Source organism: Sander lucioperca, chromosome 22 (assembly GCF_008315115.2).
Source record: "Sander lucioperca isolate FBNREF2018 chromosome 22, SLUC_FBN_1.2, whole genome shotgun sequence".
NCBI classification, from domain to species: Eukaryota; Metazoa; Chordata; class Actinopteri; order Perciformes; family Percidae; genus Sander; species Sander lucioperca.
The window spans coordinates 25487697-25510591 of NC_050194.1; the positions used below are offsets into that span (position 1 = coordinate 25487697).

The 22895-nt window shown below is 41.7% G+C and overlaps 1 protein-coding gene across 1 annotated transcript in view; it reads left to right on the plus strand.

Annotated features, from left to right (window-relative positions):
- The window catches only part of aatkb (apoptosis-associated tyrosine kinase b), a 73849-nt gene that overhangs the window by 18066 nt on the left and 32888 nt on the right, over positions 1–22895 (plus strand). The gene's annotated exons all lie outside the window — the stretch shown is intronic.

A 22895-nucleotide genomic window follows, 5' to 3' on the forward strand; every position in this document is an offset into this window, starting at 1 on the left:
TGGTCATAAAGCAATTTCACATGAAGCCCCACACTGAAATGAGGCAGCCTGATATACTTAAAGTGTATCCATGGAAACCGTGCTTCGAAGCCGGAGCACAACAGGGGGGCAGTTTGGAGAGGGTCCGCTCCCTGTGGTCATGTGTAATAATGGCAGATACATATCACAAAACCTGGCCAGCATCTCTCATTAATATTTGAAGACATGCTCTGCATTCTCGGTGTTCGTTATCTGCTGGCCTTTTAAAGTGAAGACACTTGATTAGTTAAAAGCTGCTTCTATGCAAATGTCCAGCTTATAACAAGAACAATATCACCACATGTGAACCGTGCTGGCGAGTCTGAATTTGCAAAAGGCTGTCTTTTGCAACACAGTCTCACTTCTAGGGCGTCAAAACCCAACACTTGGTCGGGTGCCTTAAGCTTTAGTTACTGACGCAGAATGTCTCCTTTAGATTCTTAGTCAGACACAGGGGGCTTTCAACTCATTCCAAAGTAATTCCACGCTCTGGGTACCTCTTTGGTCTTTTTTCAACACACTTGGTCGTGACCATTGGCGTCACTTTGCAACTTGCAGGGTAAAACCAATTAGGGTTAGGGAAAGTTTGTGGGTGTGCTTACAAGATGTACATTTAACCCTTGTGTTGTCTTCCCGTTGACCATGAACATTCGGGTAAAAATTGAAAATGAACTTTTTTTGGCGCCTTTTTCTGACCATTTTGTCTCTTTTTTCGATTGCTTTTGATGCTTTTTTAAACATTTTTGTCAATGTTTTCAACGCTTTTTTTAAAGTTCATGTTCAATAAACCTAATGTATATTACATACCTAATTTAAAGTAAAAAAAGAAGCAGAAATCTTGAATTATATTGACCAATAGTTAAAATTAGAGGGTGTTGCGAGGCTCACAGACTGGTTTATGTCAAAGTTCATTCAGGATGCTGTTTTGAAACCATTTAAACAATTATTTTCAGGCAATTTGGTTAAAAGAAATATTTCTTTTATAAAAAAACTTTGAAAATGGGTCAAATTTGACCCTTGGAAAATACAAGGGATAACAGGCGGGACAAGAACGAGATATAAACCCCCGGTCTCCTGGGTGAAAGTCCCATGTTGTTTGACCCATCCACCTTACCAATGCTAAAGGGGGCCTTTTTTTGTTGGTATCTGACACTGAGAGATTTTAGCGCCTGTCTCTTTAAGACCTCCTCCTGAAATAGCCCAGTCTGCTCTGATTGGTCAGTGTTTAGGGTCTTCCCCATCTGCACCATCATTGCACCTGGGGAATGACTGTAACGGCACTGTAGCAGCACTTTTTACCTATAACATAGGCATCACTAACATGCAGAAGTCCTGACGTCTCGTTTAAAGGCACAGTTTCTGAATGCTGGCTGTGTGTATTTCTCTGTGCATTGAGCGTTTTGATACTTTCACAGTATTTATATAGCACCTTGACCTTTATAATAAAAAAAAAAAGACATTGAAATCTCATTTTTTACAGTATGTGACCTTTTAACATGTTTTTACATAGCTTTATTAGTATACCTTGCAAACGTTTGGAGACCAGTTGTGTTGTTCTTTCTTTTAGTTTTTCTCAGTATTGTGTTGTCATATTTGTACAGTCTTTATGTTATTACCCAGTCAGGGCTCACTGTTCTTATGGAGTTGATCAGTTTACTGCTGCAAGCATCACAGTAAAAAGGGGATTTTTTGGCAATTTGTTTCCTCGCTTTTTGCGTCACTTTTTTCGACACTTTGTTCGACACTATGTTAGTCACTTTTTCAACGTTTTTGACATTTTACCTAGTTTTTGTTGCTTTTTTCAACATTTTTGTTGCTCTTCCAACGTTTTTCCCAAGGGGGTAAGTGAGCATCCGGAAAGCGTACCTCCTATGGGGAGATTCTGAGGCTAACAAGCCATCACCTTCCACTAGCATCCCATTCCATTTTGGCGTCACTTTGACAGCGAATAACTTTACATCTGAAGCGTTTAAAGACTCTCTTTGCCCATTGTTTGTTTCTAAAGAAACACGACAATGTATAAAAGGCTCCATTACCTTATATCTCACGTTATGGCTCCGTAGCAGACGTTTTTGTAAAAATGATGATTGCATCATGACCACGCGACTTTCTGTCGCACAGTAGAGAAATTACCGTATAGTACAGGAGAAGCTCTCAGCCAATCAGGGGGACGTGGAGGCATACAGTCCAGGGAGAAGCCCATAGTGAGTCCCTGAAAGCATCTGAACAAACTATTTCAGCAACGTTTTGCTCCTACTCCTACGCTCATGGACAGCTCCTACTCACGCTCTCCGTCTCTGCTAGATTGGGAATGATTGAGATTTCTCTTGGCACAGCTACCAGAAGACTTCCAACTTTCAGACAGGTTGCTCACGTCACATCTACGTCTTCAAGCTCAGTTGGAGGCTGCTCAGTAACGCTCAGCCATCACCGGGAAAGGGCTTCTAATTGACTTCACTGGTCTCCATCGAAGTCTATGTGTGTGTCCATTTCCTTTCCCCCGCTTTTTTCTCATTATCTTTAACTTGTCTTTACTCATTTGGACTGCTGCTGCCCCTATGGTGGTGCCTATACTGCCTATGCCACAGGCCGGCCGTGAAGCAACATCTTTCATGTTAAATATTGCATTTATTCTGTTGTTGATATTAAACCACCGATTACCGGAGCTTTAACACAGCTGACTTTAGGGAACATTGTATGTGTGTGTGTTGCGCTGCGCTCCTGCGAGATGTGTGTGTGTGTGTGTGTGTGTGTGTGTGTGTGTATTATGTAATTGCCCCTGCATGGCATTTATGATGTGATTTCACATCGGAGCGTGTGCAGTCAGTGCCTGTGGGGACAGAGGGCAAGAAGATGAGATTCATTCTGCTCCAGTAGCCTCTCACCTCATCCGCACACAGACAGACAACACCTGGCAGGAGAAAGAGATAGAGAAGGAAATAAATAATAATAAAAAAAAAAATCTGTCTGAGAGTGTAGAGAAAGAAAACAGGTTGCAGTTTTTGAAAAGTGGAAGACAGCTCCCAGGGGGAGAAGAGTCAGGAGGAAGTCAGAGATTAAGGACTTAGAAGGAGAACTGGAGGAAGTAATAAGCATGGAGCGATAAGTAATGGTCCATCTGTGATGTGTGATAGCTTGTATTTTCTCTGCTCCATTGAGTCTCACCGACTGAGACGATTCATCCAGACAAGATCCACAAACCGAGACGTGTCAAAGCTCAGCTCTCCTGCTCTCCGAGGGCCGCTCAGGTGAACCGTGCGTGTTCCCTAACTTTCCTGTGCGCCCAATCTGTCAGATGTTTCTGTGCATGCATCAACAACGGCTCCACCTCTACACGAAGGCTTGTTTGTTTCTCATGCCTCGCCGCTTCTCGGTGGAGCTGCGCTACATGTGAGCTGCACGCTTCAGAGACCCATAATCCTCTGCTTCTGTGCTGCGCTCCGCACTACAAGGACTTGATAAATGCCAGGTTTTCATTGCATATCACAAAGAATAATATTCAGTTTAACATCTTCACACTGTATTGTTATTATTCCCTATTAAACACTATTATTCTTTGAGGTGGTTCACTGATATAAATATTCATTTAAGGGGAGACACTGCAGGTGAACAGGAAAAACATTTTAACTAACAGATATCACTGTGAAACGTCCCCAGTTGATTGCTTAAATTAAGACAATTTTTTTTTTGTATTATAAGTTTTCTGAAATATTATGTTTAAATATGCAAATGAGGCATTATCTCATAACCCAAGCCATTTTTGAGCGTTTTTTGTGCTCCTGTCACATTATTATTCATTGCAAGTCTGGCATCTCAAATGAACAAGCACAACCATGGCCACAAGTAGGAGTACCTCCTAAATGTCTTTAGAGCTGTATCACTAAGTTATCATTGCATAAAACATAAGTTAGATTTATTTGGTAATTGAATCAGATAATAAACCATTTCCCTAAGGGAACACGTGTATATACGATACAGGAAAATTTTTTATTTTGGCTCTACATCATTCACACAAAGAATAAGTTACATTTGTACATTTTTAACACCAGTAGTGATAATGTAACTAAGTACATTTACTGAAGTACTGTACTTAAGTCCAAATGTTTAACTTTAAGTATATTTTCCTGATGATATTTACATACTTTTACTTAAGTAACATTTTCAATGCAGGGCTTTAAAGTGGTCATATTATGTTTTTTGGCTTTTTTCCTTTCCTTTATTGTGTCATTATCTTTTCTTATGCATGTTATAGGTTTACAAAGTGAAAAAGCCCAAAGTCCACCCCAAAGGGACTTGACAGAAAACACTGTTCACAAACTGCTCCAAACAGCTCTATTGTAGTCCAGCCTTTACTTCAGAGACAAACGTGGTCACTTTGGAACACACGTTATAATGCTCACCTAGCTGCTAGCATGGCACGCCCTCATACTCTGCTTCTGACTGGCTAGTAGTCCTTACATAGGTACTGTCAGGGCACGCCCTCATACTCTGCTTCTGACTGGCTAGTAGTCCTTACCTAGGTACTGCACATGTGCCACTCCCAACAAAGATGTTACAGCAGTGAGATGTCTCACTCTGTAGTGTGGTGCCTTAAATAGTAATGCTGTGATGCTGTATGAAGAGGAATCCGCCAACACTGTTCTTGATTATAAAAAGGTTTATTACAAGCAAAGATTCAGCATCAATTTTACAAACTCCTGCAGAGAGCTTGGAGAACGACCAACCCAAACCTCAAAATTTGCCGCTCTGCCTTTTCTTTGTGTGGACAACGTATATATCCTATGCATTGTATCAACATAGGACGTGATATGTGTGAGTATATGATTGGACCGAAAGTTATAGACTGTCAATATACCACAGTAGCTAAAACAGAGACCTGAACACAGGGTGAAAAGAGGAGCTGCAGCAATGTGCAGTACAACAAAAATATGGTGTTTTTTGAAAATTAAACCATGTAACCCTATTCTGATATAACCTCTAAATACAATTATGAACCTGAAGATGAGCATAATATGAGCACTTTAACTGTAACAGAGTATTTTTACAGTGTGGTATTAGTACACTGTTTACCTCTGGGCTGCGCTGTGTTTTGGTGCTTAGGCTTGCAGTCAGGGATTGGATGAATTTTCATCACATGGCTGTGCGTCACACTGCCAACACAATGGGTGCCATTTTTAAACCTGGAGAATTTTATGAATTTTACAGCTTCTTGATCACACAAACGGTAGATTTTTTACAATTTTTTGAAGTTGAACACGCTCTATGTGCGTTATTTATAGACTTAGTGGTTTTTTGGCCTATCTATGGAGCTTTTTTACATAATGTAGGCAAATTTTGTCGAGATGCATTCAGGGACTGTCTGAATTTTGAGAATATGACGAACAATCCGTTTTTTTTTAGCTTCTTTCTAGGGTAAGTGTTTTTTCTTTGGTGATCTTTTAAACAAAACGTGCTTTTTCAAACCCACCGGTGGGTTTTGGGGTTAGGAGGGTTAAAGGTCTTTACAGAGGGGATTTTGGATATCTCTTTTTATCACTCCATAAGTCCGAAAATACTGTCAACAGCCATTAAATATCCCTTTTTTCTGTTTTTAAGTAAAGAATGTTACATAAATCAGGCTGTGAATGATATTTGAACAAAGCCCTGTGTACAAAGCTTCAGAATATAGAAGGGAAATAAAGTGGAAAGTTATGTAAGTGCTACTTAAGTGGGGATTTCTGGCTCAGAGTCTGAGCAGAAAACCTTTAAAAGATATGGATTGTAGAATTCAGACATTTTGAAGACATACAGGTGAATTGGGTGAAGCATTTGAACTAACAGATATCAGCATGAAACTTCCCCAGATGATTATTTACGTTAAGACAATTATTTTTTGTCTTGCAAGTTTTCTGATATTTTGTTTAAAAATGCAAATGAGGCATTTTCTAATGCTAACTTTTGCTGAATTTAGGAGAAATGTAGATACACAAATAGACAAAGTAGCAAACACAAAAGTCGGTGTAAAGCACCACCCTACCAAACAAATGAGGCCTAATGCAACATTCACAATTTATGAACGGCTCAGAGACAGCAGAATTCTCAAAAACAACTTAATCATCATATTCAGAGCACATTTTACATTAATATTCACATCCATGTCATCAGCCCACACAGTCACGTTTTCTCCCCTCAACTACCACTTTGTTTTTGTCTCCGAGTTAAGTCCTCACCGCGGGACGCCTGTCGCTCCTCCCTTGGACAACGCAGAGAACAACATAACTGCTGTTTATCTCCATATAGAGTAGAAGCACCGAGCTTTAGCTGTTTTCAGAGAACCCATGCATGCACATGCAGCAAATCCCATCATCCCCAAGGGGGAAAGTGAAGTCGTATTAGGATGGAGAGAAAAGATCAGGAAGCATGAAGGCAAACAAATGAGTGACATTCATGTTTTTTGTGTTGGAGGGGGTCAGTGGGAGGGATGTCCCTGCCCCACTGGTTCTCTCAGTGTTGTGACCTTTAGCAGATGGCACACATATGTAGCCCGCCATGCAGACACACACACACACACACCCCCACACACAGGTTTGTGACACTATCTTTTTGGGGACCCGTCATTGCCATAATGCATTCCCTAGCCCCTTACCCTAACCTTAACCATCCCAACTAAATGCCTAACCTTAACCCTTACCCTCACCCTAACCATAACCTAATTCTAACCCTAATCCTAAAACCAAGTCTTAACCCTCAAACAGACCTTTAAAGTTGTGGGGTCCAGCATTTTGGCCCCACAAAGCTGTCGGGACCCCACAAGTATACTGGACTCCCGGTTTTTGGACCCCACGAATATAGTTAAACAAGAATACACACACACACACACACACACACACACACACACACACTCAGCTTTGAGTGTAAATATTCAAGGGTGGCTGATTTCAGAGAGGCTGTGCATTCCCAAGTCTATAAGAACTGTTTATCTATCTCACCGAGGCTACATTTATATTGCTACGTTTTGGTTTAAAAAAAAAAAAAAAAGTGATCAACGTCCCGACCAAGCGCATCTAAATATGACGCCAAAGGGCTAGACATGAGACCCAAGAGCGTCAAATACGCCAAGAGTCCCGAATCAGAGCGTCAAGAAGTGATGCCAAGAGTCCCGACCAAGCGCGTCTAAAGATGACGCTAAAGGAGACTTTTTGCGTCAATAATAAACGCCAAAGGCACCTGACCAAGTATCACTTTGGACGCGATGGGAGTGACAATGTGTTGAGGAAACAGAGAGAAAGAAGGATTCATCTCGTGTTGAATGTAACATCTTTATCAACCATCAGAAAACTGAAGCAATAACAAACAAAGTCTTCCAAACTGGACTCAAGTAAATATATTTAGTTGTGTTCCATTGCTGGGATGTCCTGCTGATGTGCCCGTCGGGCCCTCCAGGGAGCTGTGTTCTGAAATAAAGCAGACGAGGCCGAGGTGCTTCTAGGCCACGAATCGTCTGGGGAGGGAAGTGAGAGTGTCAGGTGGAAGCTGCGAGGAAACAGACAGCCGAGGATGCACTCTACATACTGAAGTGTAACCGCCACAGCAGGGCGGGACATGTCAGGTAGACAAAACATCCACACGCACACACCTACACACTGGAATAAACACTCCTGACAGCAGAAGTGCCGCTGTGATCTGGAGAACTATTCTCGCTGGCTGAACAGAGATAATATGGCTGCTCCAGGCAGATGTGTTTCATGGTTAGTTGCTCCGATTTACAGCTTCCTGTAATTAGGTTACAGTACGTGGGCTGCCTGCTCATATGGAAGGAACATAGGCCCGACGCCCCCACATGATATGAATAGCTAATCTTCCAAGTCTATTGTGTGGACGGGTCCAAACAGTGGAACTCCACTGGAGGATCTCGCCTTGTGCTGTAGAACAGCAGGAGGAATGACTGTTCCAATAAATTGGAACAGGAAGTTGGAACCATTTGAATTTGACTCGTTTAATGAATATATAGAGAGGAAGTGACTCTTGGCGTTTATTCAGGGTGATATATTGAGAGTTGTTACACAATTCAGCATTCATGTCAAAAAAAAAATATAACTTCATTGGACAAGATCAGTAGTGAATTTTTCGACAACTTAAATTTTCTGACAACAGATGGTGAAAAAGACCCTATCCTGCACCTGGCACAGCGCAAAGCCCGACGCAAGTGTCTTTGCTAGTTTAATTTCCGACGCAGTTGTCAGTATCCCGCCCAACGCCCGCGTCGTTTAAATAGCAAATGCACCTGCGCCCATCTGTGCGCCCATGGGCGTGCTGGTATTATGATATGATCTGCTTGTGCGCTTTCACTTCACGCACGAGCAGATCTGTTTTTTCTTCTGAAAAGCTTTCCTTCCTGCTTAGAAAATCCTCCATCATAATAGCAATGCTCCAAGGTCCAAACGCGCCTGGCTTTTAAAGGGAATGGGAGATGATCTCTGATTGGTTTACTGCATGTTACGCCTAAAACACACCTCTGATTAATTAAGACACACAACTCTTTTGAACCATGCGCCTGGCGCACAGACCCTTTTGTTGTCAGACACTTCGAATATTAATCTGAGTCTGTCAGTTGTCAAATCAAGCACTTTTGTGAAGGTAAATACAAGCTGGACCATAATGCCCTATTAACTTATATTATAGCTTGTTTCACCGCTGCCGACTGCAGCAATCTCACTTAATACTGGACCAATGTCAAAGATTGTTGTTCCCATCAGTCACTTAGACACAAAAAACATAGGAAAATAGGGTCCAGGTTAAAAAAAATGGTAGTTACCCTTTAAAAAAAGGTAGCGTCAAAAAGTCTTCAGCCTTGATTTTTTTATAGGTGGAAAACAATGTTGTAGTAAGATCAAGAGAATTTGTCTTTCCAGTAAGCAAGATTTGCATCCGTCATCACACAAATGAACGCCAATTCTTTTTCTACGTGAAGAATATTCAATCAAACACTTTACGGAACTATAGCTCACTAACAAACTGATGCTGATTTGCTGTGAAACTCCAATAAGCTCCAATGCTTAATTTTTTTTTAGGTGTGATGTGTCATCAGCCGCTGGAGTAAGAATAATAAACCACCAAATGATGCACAGTGCCTCTGATAGCTGTTTATATTCACTCTCCTTTCCTAAAGTGTTATTTCTCTGTTGCGCCAAAATGCAAGACTGGTGCTTTTATTTAGGCGAGTTAGTAGAAGGTTAATTTCCTTTCTAGTGTCGGGGGGGCAAGTTGTTCTTTGTCTTGGCTCAGCGTCTGTGAGCATTAGGAGGGCTGAACGGGATTTGCGGGAAGCAGTCACCATGGAAACTAGTTGATTTAAAAAAAAAAAAAAAAGAAAAAATAATAACTTGCAGCCTGTTCTTGAGTCAGACCCCGTCGGCAGCTGTTCGCTGACATTTGGTTAGGTTTACATTCAGATCTCCGAGGACAAACCAAACATGCATCATATTATTGTATTATTATTTCAGAGGACAGGATTTGAGGGACTATATTTTAAGCGAGAAAAGGTAGATGTTGATGTGATTAAAGACAGCAGTTAAAAGAGAAGTGGACTGAACAAACCAAAACTCAACACTCATAGATTGATGTAATATGAGTTTGGTATTGAGAAATATGTGAAATATAATCTGTCCAAGGTGAAAAGATCTGTGTGTGCTCAGTTCAGGTCTGGTATACTCCCTCTCCATATTCAAACAGGACATTGGTCGGGCGCTAGTGAGGAAGACAGACTTATTTATGTGATCTCAATGAAAATGAAGTTCATTTTGCTTTGTAGTGTCCATACTATCATGATTTAAGATTGCAATTATTTAACAAAGTTGAAGTAAAAGAGACGAGTCAGGATATAGATCTGTTAGTTGGGTTGTTTGAACATAAAACATTTTTATTTGCAGACTTTTTAGAACAAGCATGGGCTAAAAGGAAGACTGCTTCGTCTCGATGATTCTGAGGGCCCTATTTTAATGTGCACGACGTGAAGCGGCTGGCGCAGATGCGTTTAGGGCGTGTCCAAATCCACTTTTGCTAGTTTGACGGCGGAATAAAGGGTCCGTTCGCTGTGCGCATTGTTCAAAAGGGTTGTACTTAGTGTCTTCATTAATCAGAGGTGTGTTTTGGGCATAACATGCAATAAACCAATCAGAGATCATCTCTCATTCCCTTTAAAAGCCAGGCATGTTTGGACCTTGGAGCATTGCTATTATGAGGAGGATTTACACCGTAATATTTTTATTTGTAATCTTTTGCATGTGTGTGTGCTGCTGTGCGTCCCTGTGTGTGTAACAAGCATAGTGTGCGCACGCTGTACACGAGCCTAGGAGCATTTTACTAATGCTCTGTTAAAATAACAATGAAATGCTGCGTTATTGACCTTAGACCAGGTTTTTGTTGGTCAATGGCGCGATCACTTCCCGCTGCCTCAGGATAGCAATACGCCAAGAATGCACCTGAACACACCTCCCTGTAAGACCAGCACGCCCAGAATGCACCTGAACACACCTGCCTGTAAGACCAGCACGCCCAGAATGTACCTGAACACACCTCCCTGTAAGACCAGCACGCCCAGAATGCACCTGAACACACCTCCCTGTAAGACCAGCACGCCCATGGGCCACAGATGGGCGCAGGTGCATTTGCTATTTAAACGACGCGGGCGCTGGACGGGAAACTGACAACTGCGTCGGTCTTAAACTAGAAAAGACACTTGAGTCGGGCTTTGCGCTGTGCCGGGTGCAAGAGTATGGCGAGTATGTTGGGTGTGGACATTGGAGCGGAAGCTGTGGATTACATATCTTTTGTATTGGTGTCATGTAATTCTGTGTGGGATGGGCCACTTAGTGGCATGACACATAATTATATAAAATATATCATACATCATATCATATTGTCTATCTGTCTAATGTCTGGATGAAGAAGTGACCAGAAGGATGATCTGTGCATCGTTTCATGTGAACCAGCGGATGTACAGCAGATTGTTCATGACCAGATCATCAGATTCATGCAGTTCACATGTGTTTGGCCCGTATGGGCCTGTTTAAACATCTCTAACCCTCCCTCTGCCCATTTGTTTTCCTCCTGCCACCTGTTGTTTTTTTCTTCTAACTAATGAGTCTTCCAGTTACTTCCTGTCACCCCGTCCCCGTCTCCTGATAGAAGCACTGTGTCAGCACTAGTGTTGCAGAGGACCGAAGGGGGAGCAGTGATTTATTGCACCAGCCCAGCATTTTTGAAAGTGTGGCTCAGTTAGCTGTGAGCTAAGAAGCTTTGTCTCTGTCACTAGTTTGGCACACAGACACACTCACGCATATCTTACAGTGAGAAGCATCTACTGATTGTATCCATTCCTTAAAGATGCAGTAGGTAAGACTTATAAAACTATCTTTCTGTCATATTTGCTGAAACTGACCCTATGATCCAGTAGAACTACATGAAGCAGGTAATAAAAAATTAAAAAATCCAGCTCCTCTGGCACCACCTACAGCCTGTAGTGGGATTTGCAAAAATCCACCGCTCCCTATTCAGATGCACCAATCAGGGCCAGGAGGGGGGTGTCTAACTGCGTGTCAATCACTGCTCACGCACACGCATTTCATAGCGTCCTCCCCTCCCCCGCGCATGAGCTACCTTCCCCCCCTCTTCACACGCGCTCTTTCGTGCACAGCTCTCCTTTGTGAGGGGAGGGGCTTAGGAGACCGTTTGGGCTTTAGTGGAAAGGGGGGAGGGACTGAGAAGTTGTCGATGTTCAAATTTTTTTGGCTAAGTCCTGGATCTTCACAATCCTACCTCCAGCACCTTTAACTCCTGGCGCTGATCCAACCTTCTGCAATGGAGTCTGAGGTCATTTTTGTGGTTTTGTTTTGCATGCACAAGACTACATCAGGTGTAATGTCCATGAAAGAATTTTTTTAAAGATTATATTTTGGGCTTTTTATGGCCTTTAATCGACAGGATAGCTTGAAGACAGGAAAGGGCCACCGGTCGGATTCGAACCGGGGCCGCTGCCAAGGCTTCAGCCTACATGGGGCGCACGCTCTACTGGGTGAGCTAGAGGTCGCCCCATGAAAGAAATACTTTAATGGAGTGAAACCTCTTACATGTATAATGTGCAATGATTTACTGATAAAACAGTGTAGGGACTTAGGGCGCTTTTACACCTGTAGTTCGGTGGACTCGGTGGGATTCGAGGGGGTGAAGTTGCAACATTGTTGCATTTCTCATTTGGTCCAGTTTGCGTTCACACTGCGCTTTATCAAACGCACCAAACACGGTAAACGGTCGCTTGTTTATTGGACACTTCTGCTCTCAGGGATAATGGAGCAACGCTACATTTATAACCTCTTGGGTTTTCTGGTTCTGCTTTAGTCTTTCTAATATTTTGGAAGAAGGCGAACAATGAGAGCAGCTGACAAATCTTATATAAATCCTTACATTGTGTGCAAGATTGAAATTGCAAGCCAGTAAACTACATAACTCTATTTTTAGTTTTCACGCTCCTGTTGTGTTTTTTAACCCCCCCCCCGATGTAACACAGTAGACACTGTGACTGTCTTCCGTACGTGTTTTGAGCCCCCATAACAGTTATTTGTTACCTTTTTTTGTGGAGTTGGTTGTCTTTCATATTTTTTGAGGGGGACAAATCTACCTCTTTTAAATATTATCCCCTGCTAATCTAAGCCTATGTTAACATGCACACGTCAGGTTGTAGAGCATCTCTCCACTCAACAGGCAGGTTGTTATTCAGTTGTCTCTCACCTGACTGCCAGCGTTAGCCTGAGTGTGGAAACTGTTACTTCTGCTCCTGATATAGAGTGCAAAGGACCTCCACACATTCACAGCCGTACAGTGAATACATTTGGCAGTGAATCATATGCATATTCTCACAGGGATTAACATAATTCATAAAGATTTGCAGTTTGGGAGTGTCTGGTATTATTCCGAAAGATATTCAAAATGTTAATGTTTCCAGCACAGACACACAAAGACACACACACACACACACACACACACACACACACAGAGACGCATATTGTAGCTAACAGTAGAGCGAGCTCAGTTGTGATGAATGTGTGGGATGTCGACATTTACAAGACACTATAGGTCACATTTGCATCTGACAGAATGCTCTTTGTATCCCAATCCTCTGCGTTTGTACCTTAAACATTAGCGCGCGCGCGCGTGTGTGTGTGTGTGTGTGTGTGTGTGTGTGTGTGTGTGTGTGTGTGTGTGTGTGTGTGTGTGTGTGTAAGGCTTTGTTCTTTTATCTTTAAAAAAAAAAACATCATGCTGAAATGAAACAATCGTCAAGAGAAGACTGCTAATGACAAAGCTGCAAAGATTAAGCGATCAGTTGTCAACTTTTAATAATCTCCAACTATTTTGATAACCAAATTCTAGGTTTGAGTAATTTTTAAGAAAAAAAGTTGGAATTCTCTGATGTCAGCTTGTTAAATGTGAGTATTTTCTAGTTTCTTCTCTCCTCTGTGACAGTAAACTGAAGATCTTTGAGTTGTGGACAAAACAAGACATTTGAGGACGTCATCTTGGGCTTTTTGAGAAACACTGATCCACATTTTTCACCATTTTCTGATATCTTCATCTCAAACCTCTTCACCTCTGCTTCATTCATCCTTAATTGGGATCACTGTGTACAATCTTTGCTCTGGCCACTTTCACCTTTCTCTCCGCTGAGCTTTAGATCATCTCGCCGCAGCGAGGACAGGTAACCAGGCCTGATGATGGGTGAACGGTGTCAGCTTCCCGCTGATTCCCCAGAGCTGGATATGAGCAGCGGGCACAGGAAGAGAGCCAGGGCAGAGCTGTACTTACCCTGCTCAGACAGTCAGGGAGATGTGCCCCTTCTGGATCACAGCTGCAGCATAAAACTGGGCTTCGCTGGCTCTATAATGGCTGGTCGGCTTATCTGAATGGAGCAGGCTTAGCAACAGCAACACACTAATGGCTGAATTAGATCTGGAATTACCACCTGTGAACACAAAACCAATACAGATTTACACATGTATTTGTTGGTAGAGCAATTGTTTTATGCACTTAGGCAGCTGCAGAGTTAATGCACATTCAGGCTGATAGCCAGGATATTATGTCGACAGAGCTTGGACTCCTCTCAGTCAGCTCGGATCGAAATGTCCAACATGTCGACCACACTTTAGTCATTCTGACAAGCCAAGTCACAGCAAAACAGTGACTCATCCCTGCACTGTAGGCTAGCTCAGTTGCTTATTGTCAGTGTTGGGTGTAACACCTTACAAAAGTAACGCAATTAATGTAATGTATTCCTTTTTGCCATAACGCAGTAATATAACGCATTACTAAATCAATTTTGGTAATATTATACCCGTTACATTCTCAGTAACATGAGTTACAATGCATTTTAACCCGAAATTAAGTTGTACGGTTTTTTTTAAGTATTGGCACCAACACCGTCAAACATTTCAGCACCAGAGGGAAAAAGAGATTAATAAAACAAAATATTATGAATACATAAATTAGGATACTTGAATTGGATAAAGATGAGATTTAAGATGAGCCTCCCATTGTGAAATTCCCGAGCTAACCTTACCTGCCAAGTCACACTTCTGCAGTTATTTTGGTGAAAGTAGTCTTGCATTGCCAGACCTTCCTCCACAGCGCTGCGAAGGAAGGTCTGGCTAGTCCACACAAACATTCTGGTATGGGAGAAAAACGTGCTCTGGTTTATTGGCATGTCTTTAAACCAATCACAAGAGCTAAGCGCCGAGCGGAGCCACGGTGCCTCTGCAAAATAGCCTCGAGAAGGAACTTGTTTTGGTGGAACATGTACGTTCAAAAGTAGTTAGTAGTAGTAGTCGTGCAACAGAAAACTCAGATTGGACAGATAGTCTAGCTAGCTGTCTGGATTTACCCTGCAGAGATCTGAGGAGCAAAATAAATCCATAATTATGCATCCATAAATAATATCTCTGCATCGCAAGCTAACATTATTCAGATTTTTTAGCATGAATGCTAACATCTGGGCCTTTCAAAAGAGGTATTCTGGTATTCTTCCAGAAGCTTTGCAATGCAGCCTGGAACTGCAAAGGTGTTTATGCTTGTTGGAGAGGTTTTCTCTTCACTTCTTTGGATCAGGTCTGATTCTGTCCAAGGTAAAATACAGAGTACCTTCAGCATTTCTACATTTTGCTAATTAATACATTATATCTCTTTTGTTTAATTTGGGCCCAAAAACAAATGTGAAAAACAACTAGAGGTGGTTTTAGGTGGAATTACTTGCCTGCTCTGACTATTTCTTGGCTGGTGAGTCTTATCGTCACTGTGAGGTTGCCACGCAACCAGCCGGAGGCTAAGCTAAGCTAATCGCCTGCTGGTTCTTGCTCTATAATTAGTGTGCAGACGTGGCCGAGGTATTGATCTTCTCATCGACACTCTAGGCAAGAAAGCACTTCTTTCCATGATGTCTTATTCATCTTACAGGGAGATTGGTATTCTAACAGCACAGAGATTACAGGTTGTGGTTGGTGTGTCTCACTGCTGAGAGTTTACCTATCGCAATCTGGAAATCAGGACGAAGATGGCCTGCAGTGTTCACAGATAGAATAGAGAATAGAATAGTTTTATTGTCATTGTACATTGAAAGCAGTCCTTTCCTTGCAAAACAGCAAAAGTGCAAAGCAGGTATATATATATATATATGATATCTCTAAAGTCACTATAAAAATATATATAAAGAGGTAGGTTATTTGTTAAAAAGGAAAGTTAAAACACTACACAGACATACCTCACAAACAAGACATTCACTGCACCATAGGTGTAATTTACAGGGGGTCTGGGGGGGGGGGGGTTACAACCCTCCCAATAATCAAAACTGGCCATTGCAACCCCCCTCAAAAAAATATTATAATTTCCTTTACATAAATAAAGACATTTGCACTATAAGTTGTTGCAGAAAAGGCACACATTGTTGCAGAAAAAGCACCTGATAGCAGGATATGACGTGTTTTCAACTTTAAATTTTGCTGAAAAGTGAGGCTCTCAACCCCAATATTGAAAAGTTCAAGCTCAAGTTGCATTAAGTTTAAGTCTGTTTGTGTGATGTTTTAATTGTCCTGAAATGTCCGAGGGCAGCAGTTCAAACAGAGAGTATCTGGGGTGAGATAGAATAGAATAGAATAGAATAGAATAGAATAGAATACACTTTATTGTCCCCGAGGGGAAATTTGTCTTGGACATAGTGCTACAATCTGTTGCTTCACAACATAAACATTCTAAAAACCATTCTAAAATCAACATAAAAAAAAAAAAACATGAGATCAACAAAGTGTCGTAGGACACATACGAAGGACACACATGACAGCACAGACAACACAACATCCTAAGAATTAATTGTGATAATTAAAGTGCGACGTGCAAAAAGTGCTGGTGTAGTTATTGCACCCCTGCTCTGCTGTGCTAATGATGGATCTTTTAGTATGCTCTGGGATTTTTTTGAGGCAGCGGGAGCTGTAACGATCATCCAGGGACGGGAAAGGGCAGCCAATGATCTTCTGGGCGGTGGTGATGACCCTCTGGAGCGCTTTCCTCTCTGCTGCAGTATATTGAGGCTAAGTCATTAAGCTGCAAAACAGTGAGTTTTTTTCACCTGTTGTGTCTCTGTAAAAGCCGCGTGAACACGTGAGGTTGTCAGATAGACTCAGTCTTTACTTCATGGTTCTGTGTGCTCTCGGTCAGACTTCGAGCTGCTGCTCTTCAGCTCACTAAGTTTCTGTGTTGAGTGCTGGGGAGATTCTCCTGGGGGAGACGCTGCAGAGTACACAGCCCTTCAGCCTCTTCTTCTTCTCTCTCAGATCCTTTCTTATCTCCTCTCGTCTCCTCATGCTCGCTCCCTTTTCATCATTTAGTCATCAGTATGTGCTTCAGCTCCCTGCCTCGGGAGGCTAAAAATGGCTACCACCTCTAAGTAGCTGAGAGCTATGCGGTACCTGAGCTGCGAAGCATCGAGAAGTAAAAGGAGAGAAAAGATGCAGACGCAGAAGTTGTCTGTCCACCTCCCTGTGTTTTTCACTGGAAATGGGGTTTTGTGTTTTTGAGTGCAGCTAATGAAGCTCTCTGGAGGGACTCGTCCCTGAATGATTGAACTATAAGCAGTCTTTAACAGGAGACATTTGTCTCTTCTGATCTGGGCTCATTACAGTTAACAAGAGGCAGAATCCTCTATTTCATTAAGATTAGCAGTCAATGGGATTGATTTTTCACAGCTAGGGAAGAAAACACAACAACAAGGTCCTTTTTTGGTGTGTTTCTGTGGAAGTCCAACTCATCTCAGCTAGTTCCAAAAAAGGATGTATAAGATCTTAGTTGTACAGTTGCTGACTGGCAAAATCAGACCTGTACAGCAGCGTCCGCATCAATATATTTCAATAATCTTTCTCGTTCCTTTCCTCCACTCCTCTCCTCTCTGCTAACCAACCTACCAACTGCTGTACTAAGCTTGTTTCTGCACCTGCCTACACTACCAGGGGTAGGGCTTAAAGGGGGGCATGGGGTGGCACCCCCCCCAATTTGGAATCCTGGAATTGCCCCTGTACACTACACCTCACTGGATACACCACTAGAAATAGCTCTGGCATAAGATTAGATAGTTACTCTTTCTTTCTCCTCCAGATTTCTCCTCACTCCCACACTTACCTCTTTCTCCTTACCGGTCTACTTTGGCACACTCAAAGGATTCAGGTGGAACAGAGGTATCTTACTTCTGTTGGATAGTCAATCTATATTAAATATTGTTCTTGGATTTACGAATGTTTCAGTAGAAATAATATAAATATTTACTGACTTGATCCCATTGGTTCCTACTGAGAATGCGATGTGAATCTTAAAAAAATGGATCACTTTCAATTTAAAAAAGCTAAGACACTGCAGGGTACTGTAGATTTAGCAGACGTTACTCAAACAGGAGGAAATATTGCATTTTTGGAGGACTATTTTCAGCAGCGGATTAATCCAGATTTGGTGCTCTAGTGAGTATTTGTGGCAGCAGGACGGTGTGTGTGTGGGATCGAGTCAAGAATAAACTACAGAATGTGTGTTCATTGGGATGAAGGAACATGTCAGCCCAGGCAACAGTGTCACTCATTGATGTGTTAACAACAATGGAGCTCTATGGCACAGAGGAAGAAGATATATGAGTTTGGATAAACAGACAACACTTGTTATTGGGAAAAATATAATACTAGTTTTGATCTTTTGATGGGGTTTGTTGTCAAGAATGAAGATACCATCATTGTCTAGAGCTGCAATGATTAATGGATTAATCCATTAGTTAATCAACTATTGAATTAATTGCCAACTATTTTGATTGAACTCAGTTTCAGTAATTTTTTATGAAAGAAAAGTAAAAATTCTCTGATTGCAGCTTCTTGAAATGTGAATATTGTTCTAGTGTCTTCTCTCCTCTGTGACAGTAAACTGAATATCTTTGAGTTGTGGACAAAACAAGACATTTGAGGACGTTGTCTTGGGCTTTGGGAAACACTGATCCACATTTTCACCATTTTCTGACATTTTAAAGACCAAAATAACTAATCAGTTAATCCCGAAAGTAATCTACAGATTAATCGACAATGAAAATGATCGTTAGTTGCAGCCCTATAATTATCGTACACATCAGAAATCTTGATTAGTTGATCAGTTCCAAAAAGGTTCGACCCACATTCTATAACTGAGAAGAAAATGTACAGTAGTGTTTCTGATATGAAGTCAATTTTACACTACGGGTGTGGCAGTCATACATGTTGCATCTGCTTAAAATAATAATGCACAAGTGAATCTCCTGGACTTAAATGCTCTGTTTTCATTGCGACTGCACATGGACCTAAGGGTGTTCCTTAAATATTAATCCCGATCAGCATCCCCAGTCACACTCTCCGTCTTGTGCTGCTGGGGGAGATGGGATTTGTAAGCGAGGGAGTTTGAAATAAACCACAACAGAGCCAGAATATGTCTCTGCTCTCGGTAATTACCCCCCTGACAAATAAAGAGTAATTAAATCTGAATACTCTTGTAGTGTATCAAAGCACTGAAGGGTTATTGTGGACCGAATTAGCAAGCTGGCATTCTCCACTTCTTCCGCCCACTCTGCTTCATGTTGCACTTTTTATTGACATCGTTGCTGTACTGTACCTCTGGTTTTATTTAGCCCATTCGAGTGAATGCCGACTGGGACTCCCATGTTCCAGGAACCCCTGAGCCGGCCAGCTCATCCTGCATCTAACTGTTAAATTTGCATGTTTTTTTATGTTGTTTATATTCTCTTGTCTTCCTGTATTCTGCCAGCCGGCCAGCTAAACAACAGTGTTCGCACTCTGTCCAATTATACTAAGAGCCTGATACTCACTGAGAGCCAGTCGCACCAGCTTTCAGAGGATCAGCATAAACTGGCAGCAGAAATGACACTGTGGTGTGTCTGTGTGTGTGTGTCTGGTTGGCACTGCTGTTGGCAGGAATCAGTGTCAGAGACTTACAGCTGAAGGCAGCCCTGCGTGGCTGTCTGTCCAATCTCTTTCCATGGCAACCGTTGCATTTCAGAAGTCATCGCAGAACGAATTAAATAAATCACCCACTGCTCAAAAATGCCCCCAAAATTGGGAACAAGATATTATTTACGAGAGTGGACAGCATGCACGCGACACACATGGAGCATAATGCAAACCACAAAGTCTGAAAACAGCCAGAGTGAGGCTCAGAGCGGCATAATGAGAGAGAAATGGAGCTAAAATTGTAGTAGTCCATGGCGTAGCAGGGCACTGCAGGGCGTATCAGGGTGTAGCAGGGCACAGCAGGGCACAGCAGGGCATAGCAGGGCATACAGGGCGTAGTAGGACATAGCAGGGCGTAGCAGGGCATACAGGGTGTAGCAGGGCACGGCAGGGCATAGCAGGGCATACAGGGCGTAGCAGGGCGTAGCAGGGCATACAGGGCGTAGCAGGACATAGCAGGGCATACAGGGTGTAGCAGGGCACGGCAGGGCCCGGCATACAGGGCGTAGCAGGGCAGCGAGGCATACAGGGCGTGGTAGGGTGTAGCAGGGCATGGCAGGGCATGTGTATACATACATGTACAGTATATCTAACTGCCTACACGCACATTTACACATGCATACACAGAGACGCATATGCATGCATACACACATACATATACACATTTTTTCTTTTCCATTTATCTACTTCAAACCGAATAATAACCCATCCAAACTAGACATAGTATATAAGTCCAGGAATAAACAAATCTTTTCGAGTCCTTTTCATATATATTCAATATATTCATTTTAAATAGTCTCTTAAAATTGCTCATTGTTGTACATGATTTCATCTCTTCACTGCTGCTGTTCCATAAATGAACTCCTTTGGTTGTGATGCAATGATATTTAGCATTTGTTCTCATAAGTTTGCTCTCTCTCTCATTTGAAATAACCCTTGGATACTGTTCAATAGCTGTTGATTATTTACTTTTTACATGGTTTGTGCAGTTTTAAACTCAACAATGTCTTTGAATTTGAGTGCTTTTAGTTTGATGAAAAGTGGATTAGTTGGTGCTCTATAAGTGGTTTTATTTACAATTCTTAAGGCTTTATTTTGAAGGATGAATATAGGTCCAGTGTTTGTTTTGTAAGTGTATCCGCATACTTCCAAACAGTACAGTGCAATGTGTACAATGAACGTGGATTTAATAGGTATTTGGTTTTATACAGTATTGCAATTGATATAATTTTCATTGATTATTATGCTTCTGCTATAGGTGACATTCTTAAAGCTATAGTGCATAGTTTCTGTCTCCTCCATGAGGAATCCTAAGTAATGACAACAACACTGTCACCGCATCCACATGATACAAGCCTTCCGTGATCGTGCACGCTCCCCCACCCCTCCTCCACGCAGTTACTAGTAGCCAAGGAGGACACGGAGGATTAAAAAAACATGATGGACTCTTCAGAAGAGGTCATTATCTTCACTCAAGCTTCTGCGCGGGAAAGTCACCGGACGCCACAATCTTCTGAACATACTCATACTGAGAAATACAGAGAGAGTTGTGTGGAGCTGATAGTCTTAATTAGCTTTGTAGCAACTCATTTGGCAATGGCTTGAATGTAACGGACGTTCATTAATATCAAAAAATTACGCACTGAAGCTTTAAGGTTTTCACTGGTTGTTTACTTTGTATTTGATCACTTACTGTGAGCGTCTGATACTGGAGTCGTCATATGATATTCTTCCAAATTAAACTACTGAACCTCTGTACCCATAGGAGTATTGTATAAGTGCCAACGGGTGAAAGACATGACCAACATGTTGGATATATAACTAGAACTATAAACTTCCACAATACTTTAACTTTTTGAATGATTTGAGTAAAAGTAACAATAAAGTAGCGCAACCGATGTAGTCAACACCAGCATCATCACCAACAAATAATGAGAAAATGATAGTGGACATGAAAACTATAAAAGCATGAGTTGACATGAACATTTTTATATATGTATATATATATATATATATATATATATATATATATATATATATATATAAATAAATGGAATAAATCAAGTTTATTATCCAGCGTTGTGGTTATCACATTAAACAGAGGTTGCTGCAGCAGAAGTGTGTTTCCGGTGTGCTGCAGCAGTGACCGTGAAAAATCCATAAATTATACATCAATAAGTTTCGTCTTCCACCCCCTGTATCCTCATTATGTAAAAATGTCCTATTTTATTTGGGTAAAACAAATTAGAGTCACAGCTAGAAAAAGTTAAGCAATTTATTTATTTGCAAATTGCCCTCCCAGCTCTGTTTTCTATGAATATTATATGAAAAAGCCTCTTGGTGAAAAAGATATTGGATACAAATCCATTGCCAGATGAAGGTGATACATCAACACATTCATTCATAGCCTGGTGTTCGTCGTGCACTGGATAAATCCTACAGAGCTATAATGTTTCAGAGCATTTCATTTTCAGCAAAAACATGACTGCAAGCCATAAATCAAACATGTGAATTTCGCTAAATGGAAATAGAAGTTCTACTGAGACACAGTCAGTTCATGAGCTACTCTATAATACATTAGAAATGATGCGATGGAAAACCTACTTACATACAACAGTGTATCAGGGTGGATTCAATCCGATTGCTCTCATGTGCCGTACTAGTCTATAGCGACGACGATTATTTTACGGGAATGCCCCGGCCAGATGTCCGTCCCCTTCCTCTTTCTTTGTGTTGGCGTTCTAACCTCTGGTGGATTTGTGAGGACTATGGTTAACTGCTCCTCAGATCTCTGCAGGGTAAATCCAGACAGCTAGCTAGACTATCTGTCCAATCTGAGTTCTCTGTTGTACAACTAAAACAACTTTTGAACGTCCACGTTCCACCAAAACAAGTTCCTTCCCGAGGCTACTTTGCAGAGGCACCGTTATTGTGTCCGGAGCTTAACGCCACCCAAGACAATTGTGATTGGTTTAAAGAAATGCCAATAAACCAGAGCATGTTTTTCTCCCATCCCAGAATGGTGTGTTGACTAGACAGACCTTCCTCCACCGTGCTGTGGAGGAAGGTCTGGCAATGTGAGACTAATGCCATACACATAGCCCCCCCTGCTTTTTTGTCGTCTTTCTGGAGCATTTTTTCCTAAGTTTTTGTTGCTTCTTTTGGAGTTTTTTTTGCCTTTTTTATTATCTTTTTCGACAATTCATTTTGGATGTTTTTGTCGCTTTTCTCAATGCATGAAGACGTGTCCCGGGACCTCCCTAGATAGTTGGAGATACTGTATCAACCTCCCCAATGTTGAACCCAAAGTTACGCCCTTGGCCATACAAGCTTAAG